Source organism: Mus musculus, chromosome 10 (assembly GCF_000001635.26).
Source record: "Mus musculus strain C57BL/6J chromosome 10, GRCm38.p6 C57BL/6J".
Classification (NCBI taxonomy): Eukaryota; Metazoa; Chordata; class Mammalia; order Rodentia; family Muridae; genus Mus; species Mus musculus.
Window position 1 is genome coordinate 95,816,175 of NC_000076.6, and position 7,167 is coordinate 95,823,341.

Genomic DNA, 7,167 nt, shown 5'->3' on the forward strand with positions numbered 1-7,167 from the left:
ATAATGCCGTTAGGTCACTGATTATTTATCCTTGATGTGTGTCAGAACCATGATCTCGGAAGTCCTAATAGCAGCTGCAGAAATTAGGCATTCCTATCTTAATCACTATGACATCTGCCATCAGCATAACGTAGAGATTTGGATTTAGAATCGAGACCACCTGTGTCAATATGACTTAACTATCTATACCATGGAAATCTGCTTAAGATAAACTGTATCTGTTTGCTCCTGGAAATTCCTGTTGATCCAGGGTCTGAGACAGTCTGGTCCAGGTCCAGGTCTAAGAGTGTTCTCTCTCTAACTCATTAGACACTAACATCATCTCTCTAAGTAGAACAGTACTATCACAGTCACACAGGTTATTGGGAGACTGAAGGGTAATTTTTAGTATATATATATATATATATATATATATATATATATATATATATATGTATATGTATATGTATATATATGTATATGTATATATATATATGTGTGTGTGTGTGTGTGTGTACATATATGTGAACACATATATGTATGTATATATGTATGCACATATGTTTATATAGGTATACATAGGAACATATATGTATATACATATATGTCCACACACACATATATGTGTACATATATGTGAACACACATATGTATGTATGTATACGTATATATATATATATATATATATATATATATATATATATGTATATATATATATATATATATATATATATATATATATATAAAATGACAACTCATATTCTAAAAGTCCACACAATCAGACAAGCAGCTCCTTAGTGAAGGGAGAGAACATTATCAGTCTCCTGACATCCCCATCCTTCCACCTCCACCACCCTCAGTGGGGATTCCAAGACCAATAGTTTCCACCGGCTTTCTAACGTCCTCCACCCAAGTCACACAGCATTGATTATATTGTAGATAATCACTCTGTTCAACATTAGATTTGTAGAAAAATATCTTATTTTAAAGAAATGGATATATATGTATATATATACACGCATAACATATGTGTATGCACACATACATGTGTGTATATGTACATATGTATACACATGCATACATATATACATACATATATGTGTTCACATATATGTACACATATATATGTGTGTGGACATATATGTATATACATATATGTTCCTATGTATACCTATATAAACATATGTGCGTACATATATATACATACACACATGTGTGTCACAAAGGTATCTCTATGTATGACAATGCTTACAACTGTTTCCATTTTAACATTTATAATCCACTGTATTAAGCATGTATTGTTTTGCAGCCATCACAACTGTTCACTGCTAGCACTTTGCCGACGTTCCAAGCAGAAACTTTTCTGCTCATTAAGCAACCACCCCTCATTTCCTGTCCCACTCCCTGGCCCCTGAAACCTCTATTCTGCTTCCCTTTTTTGTGACCTTGCAGATTCTGAGCTGCTTACATACACGAAAGCATAGGGTAGTTGTCCATTTCTGCTTGGCCATTGACATCCCCCTTCTATGGGTAAGCAGGCAGTGGTGAAGCAAGGAAGAAGCAAATGGGGGAGCTGGCCTTTAAGCACAGGCAGCCTGGGCGCAGAGCTGAGCACAGCAGAGCCCTTGACCCACGGGTCTCACATTTTAGTCAATTATTCAAAGCACGGGCCAGGGGAAGGCACCACCTATTTCTCAATAGGCTGCCTACCCAGAGCACTACTTGAAGTCACATTTCTTTCCCATGTTGTAAAGAAGCACTCTGCTTTGTCTTTTGTGTGGAGCTGATGGGACAGACGTCCCCTTTCACAGGGACCTCTCAGGTTGTCTGTGCTGCAGCAGCTGCAGCTTGCCCTCTCTCTCCTGTGATTGCTCGTCTGGCAGCCTCCCCAGAGCCACCATTTGGCTGTCACACAGTTCCTATTGGTAAAACTTACCATCCCGTGGCTCCTGACTTTGTACTGTTTGCTCAAATGATCAGTTTAGTGCAGAGCCTGCTGTCACTTTGCAAACCAGAACAATCCCTCTGGAACCAGAGATGTCAGAGTGACTCTTGTCAGGAGTGGGGAGGGGATACCTGTAGGGCACCTGCCAACAGGACAGTCTCATCTATAGTGAATCCATGAGGACAGACACACTGTCTCAGCTTCTGTCTTTCAGCAGCCAAGTCACACAGGGCTCCGTACATTTATAAAGAGTTCATATGCATTCGGTGTATCTTGGGCTAAAGTACTGAATTCAAGCATTTCAAGAAACTGGACGCCCAGAGAAGGCAGACCACCATGGCCGTCTGGACTGTCGTGACTCTGCAGTACTGGTTATTCTGAAAATGCCAATACCATGATATGCTAAGGTAGGGACATTTTAATTTGGTGATTAAAAATAAGATACAAGTGAGAGAGAGAGAGAGAGAGAGAGAGAGAGAGAGAGAGAGAGAGAGAGAGAGAGAGATTACTAAGCCTAAAGCCCTCTTTGTACTTATCACCCAGTTTCAGATATTCACCAATCCTTTGCCAACAGGCTATTTTCCATGCAACACATCACCTTCTGTTTCTGGCTTGGTTGTGATCTGGGGTTAAAAAACCACTAACACAAACCTGCCTCTTCCTCTTCTAATTCTTAGTTTCCTTTCAGGCTCATCTAGGTTTTGTCCCCTCACGTGATCCCATCCATCCCAAATAACATTGGAACAGTAATAACCAGGCTCTTGGTTGTAAGTACCGGACTCTGCCAACTCTGAAACAATATTTGTTGGTCCACATAATATGAGATCTGCTTCAGGACTGATGATGTCATGGGACCCAGTTTCTCTCTCAGAGCTTCTCTCTCTCTGTTAGTTGAATTTTATTTGTTGTTGTCATCATCATCATCATCGTTATTATTATGTTAGCCTCATTTTAATTAGACTATGATGCCAAGATAGAGAGGAAAAAAAGAAAGTAAGCCCAAGCTTCAACTGAACCAAGCTCCTCTTTATTTCTGCTTTTCCCATCAAGAGGTCTTTGGTGGGACCTGGATGGTTTAACGGTTAAGAGAACTTGCTCCTACTCAGAGGACCTTAGTTCGATTCCCAGCACCCAAGTCAGTGTCTTATAACTATAACTTACCTGTTGCTCAGCTTCAGGGGAACTAGCACCTTACTCTAACCTCTGAGGACACACACACACACACACACATACACACAGAGAGAGAGAGAGAGAGAGAGACAGAGAACAAAATAAATATCAGAGAGAGAGAAAGCATTGTTCTTTAAGAAATTCAATCATTCTTCTTGGATTTTTTTTTTTTTTGAGACAAGGTCTTGTTATGAAGCCCAAGCTAGCTTTGAACTCATAGCAATCCCCCTGCTTTAGCACTGAGATTAGAGGTATGAATGACTGTTTTTTACTAATTCTTACTGAAATGATTCAGGGCGTCTGTCATTTATTTGCATACCTTAATCACTGTGGCCTGATGGCTGTCATATTTTGCCTGTCCAAGCCTGAGATCTTCCTTGTTCCTTGGTCAGATTGTTCAGTTAACAATCCTATCACAATCACTACACAGAAAAGGGGAGATTTACCTAGCACAGCATCACCTCCTGTCTCCTGTGTGCAGACACAAGTTGGAGGTAGAAGTGCAACAAGATGGCAGAAAACTGGGTTCAAGTCATTGGGAGATGACCCACACACCCACAAATCCACAGCTGATCTGTGCTTTGTGTAAGAATATGTTGGATCTGCTAACTAGTTCACACTCCTTCTCATTAAACGTTTCTTAGCTCCTACTCTCTTCTGAATATGATAGTGGATGTTGAAGGGATGAAGATTATTAAATACAGTCCATGAACTCAAGTAGCTTACAACCAAAGGGAAGAAATAGATGCACTCACACACTCCGGATAAAACACTAAATCAGGAAAGATTGCCAGTATTCCTTATTCTGTTCCTAAGGATGACACACTCATAGGTTTCTCTCTAATACAACTACAGGCAGAAGCTAGATTTCTCAAGTCTGATTCCAGACTCCCTGAATGAACATAAAATCTGTACCCTTAACGTGGGTCCCTGTCCTCAACTGCAGGTTTTACTGTGGAATTTGCTTTGGACAATGACCTCCTAATAGAGGCAGAGACTTCAAATGTATAAATGTGCTAAATAGTTGGGGTTTTTGTTTTTACTGATTTGTTTTGTTTGTTTTGTTTTTATTGTTTTTTGTTTTGTTTTATTGTTGTGTTGTGTTGTTTATTTATTTGTTTGTTGGCATTTCTGTATGCTGTGTGAGTTCCCAGGTGGCCACTGTTTGCTGGGCCTGGAATAATAGATGCTTTATCTTAGTAGAATTCCCAAGACAAGAAATCCCTTTTCCATCTAATTGTTTGGGTGTGAGTGCTGTCTGGAGCAGCTATCATGGGATCTTTACAAAGGCCTACCTTAAAAAGACAAGCCATGCTGATTTCTAAGTTTGAGGCTACCCTGGTCTACAGAATGAGTTCTAGGACATCCAGGGCTATACTGAGAAACCCTGTCTCAAAAACCAAAAAAGAAAAAAACAAAAACAAAAAGACAAGCCATTGTACATGGGAATGGTGGAGAGGCAAGCTATGAGAATTGTATGTCCTGGTCACATCACAGAGATACTCAATTCACTAGCTCTGACTTCCCTGTTTCTACATGTCTTTCTATATAAGATAGTAAGCCTCATTTCTAAGCTTCTTTGAGTTTTCTATTACTAGCAATTGGTACCATCTGGATGCGTTAATAGGAAATCATGCATTCTGTAACTTTTAGAAGAGATGTCTAAGACTGGGGAAAGTTCGAAGCATTTTATTTTCCCTTTGAGACCAAGTCTCAAACACAGACTGGCTTTGAGCTCACTGGGTAACAAAGGATGACATGAACTTCCAGTCCTCTCGCTTCTACATTTTGAGTGCTCTGGTTACAGGCAGGAGCCACCATCCCTGGTTTATGTGGCACTAGTGATTAAACCCAAGGCCTGCTAGGCCACATGCCCATTCCTGTATTAAAAATTAAAAAGGACCCTGATATAGCAGTCTCTTGTGAGGCTATGCTGGGACTTGGCAAACACAGAAGTGGATGCTCACAGTCAGCTATTGGATGGAACACAGGGCCCCCAATGGAGGAGCTAGAGAAAGCACCCAAGGAGCTAAAGGGGTCTGCAACCCTATATGTGGAACAACAATATGAACTAACCAGTACCCCCAGATCCCGTGTTTCTAGCTGCAAATGTAGCAGAAGATGGCCTAGTCGGCCATCATTGGGAAGAGAGGTCCCTTGGTCTTGCAAACTTTATATGCCTCAGTACGGAGGAATGCCAGGGCCAAGAAGTGAGAGTGGGTGGGTAGGGGAGTTGGGGGGGGGTCTAGGGGACTTTTTGGGATAGCATTTGAAATGTAAATGAAGAAAATACCTAATTAAAAAAATTAAAAGGTAATTTTTTTTTAAACAGCTTTGTTGGCCTTGTATAGAGGATACTAAAAAGGGCCTTTTGGTGGATCCGATGACATCTGACTTTTGATTGAAATCGGTCATTGTGGCTTATAATCAAACTTTACCTTGTGTTAGCTGCACACTGTTGGAGTACCATTTCCCAAATGGAAGGAAACAGACAGAAATGTAGACAAGCTGTGCATTGCTTATTCATTGACCAGGGATTAACTAACGAAGCTAATTCACACTTAATGTCCATGAACAGCTCGCTCTTCTGTTTTTGCTGTAGGTAAAAAGTAACACATTTTGGGTGTGTCAGTAATGAGTTAAAGTCTTAAATACCCAGGTAGCTGTGTGCACGTCATTTAGTGCCTGTTAGCCTTGGTCTCCTACTATATGAAGTAGGAGTGATGGGTGGGCTTTATGTTATGTTTACAGAAAGGATGTAATATATTAAGGGTCTGGTATATACAGTTTGTTGTCATCTCTCCTCTCAACTCCCAGAAAAAAAAATCATCTGCTGGCATGAAGAGGACTGGCTTAAAAATTACAAGTGGGGAAGTTCACATGTGTGCAGGTAAATTCAGTAATAATCATTTTCAAAAATCAGAAGAGAGACGGAGGGAACTGTGTGTTTCTAGGAAGAAAGACAGGATATTAATAGCAGGAAGTATTACAGCTCCCTTCACTTTTATTTCTCAACTTACACATTTATTATTTTAATGTAAAATAACATGACAAGCAAGCCAACTTTGAATACGCTGAGGTATTTTTAGATTCTTCTGCCATTCAAATGCAGGAACCACACTTTTTTTTTTATTTATTCTTTCTGAATCCCAGGTTTTCCATAATGTCTCTTGAAGTTAAGACTGGTTTTTTTTTTTTTGGTTGTTTGGGATTTGGGATATCAGTTCTCCCAGTGTGTATATGTACACTGCTCACAGGCGCAGCTCTCTCAGTGCACGTGCATGCATGATCACACACACACACACACACACACACACACACACACACACACCCTTCTGCTAATGGTGAGAATCCAAGGCTTTCTCAAGGAGTCCAAGCTGTGTGGGTAGAATGGAATTTTCTGTGTCTCTTGGAATGCTTCACATGAGCTCATTGGGCTCTTTCTACCTTTCTTTTTTTTTCCCTAAATCAGAGATTGCCTTTGGAAGGCATGATCTCACAGACCAGGTAAGAGCTCATGATGTCAGGTACACAGTTCAAAAGCTAAAATATGGCCTCCGGATGAAAAGCAGACCCGGTATAAAAATCAACTCGTTGATCTTCCGAAATGGAAAAGATTAGGCTTAGAAATACCCCACACATTCGTTGTACGTTGACTACCATTCTCAGCAAGGTGGGGTCACAGCTATGATCACAGTCCTAACTTAAAGAAGCACTTGAGGTGGGGATGTGTTTGAGAGAAAGCCGGGAGGCTGGTAGACTACGGCAGCAGGGGGAGGGGTATTTTCAGATGGTATCTGGGAAAGAAGAGGATCCAGATGGGTTACAAGTGTCACAGTGGGAAAGGACTTGAGCTCTTATTCTGTATAAAATGGTAGACTGTTGGTAATTTTGAGCCATGAGATGACACTATTTGACATGTTCAAAAGATCCATTAGATACTGTGGTAAGAACAGATTTCCTTACCTATACATTCCCAATGAGACATGCATGTGGTCAGGACCAGGATGGTGGCTTTATAGAGGCGAGAAGCATTACCATTCTGCCTTCCATTCTCCAGGTAGAATCAAGAC

At 40.6% G+C, this 7,167-nt stretch overlaps 1 long non-coding RNA gene across 1 annotated transcript in view; it reads left to right on the forward strand.

Annotated features, from left to right (window-relative positions):
• The first annotated feature begins 1,146 nt into the window (after positions 1-1,146).
• Positions 1,147-7,167, forward strand: part of Gm33377 — a 79,491-nt gene continuing 73,470 nt past the window's right edge. The window contains exon 1 of the long non-coding RNA XR_380700.2: positions 1,147-2,331. This is a non-coding gene — a long non-coding RNA (predicted gene, 33377). The remainder of the gene's footprint in view (positions 2,332-7,167) is intronic.